Genomic DNA, 407 nt, shown 5'->3' with positions numbered 1-407 from the left:
GATGACCACAGCAGGCACTTGGAGCAGAACGCAGAGGCGCTGCAGCCCACCGATGTCACAGCGGAACTCTAGATCACAGTTAGCGTCGGTGAAGATTGCAAGGGAGAATACTATGTTGGGGGATGAGAGGCCGCTCTATCGCTCCGTCGTGGAGCAGCACGAGATACAGCAGCTTCTTCCTCTTGGATGACGTCTTCTTCATCATATGCCGAAGCAAAATTTCTTCGTCGACCGGCATCACAGTCAGTGAAAACTATTGAATGTGAGAGGCGTTAACAGTCCTCTGAATTCGGGATACCTGTGACTTTCAGACGCCATTCCATTGCAGACAACCCTAACCGACGCTGGCAAGACCTCTTCTATGTATTTTGCCGACTGAATGGGAATGGAATTGCGATGCGAAACCT

Source organism: Phytophthora parasitica, assembly GCF_000247585.1.
Source record: "Phytophthora parasitica INRA-310 unplaced genomic scaffold supercont2.26, whole genome shotgun sequence".
Classification (NCBI taxonomy): Eukaryota; Oomycota; class Peronosporomycetes; order Peronosporales; family Peronosporaceae; genus Phytophthora; species Phytophthora nicotianae.
The sequence above is the reverse complement of the archived record's forward strand: the minus strand, read 5'-3'. Positions refer to the sequence as shown.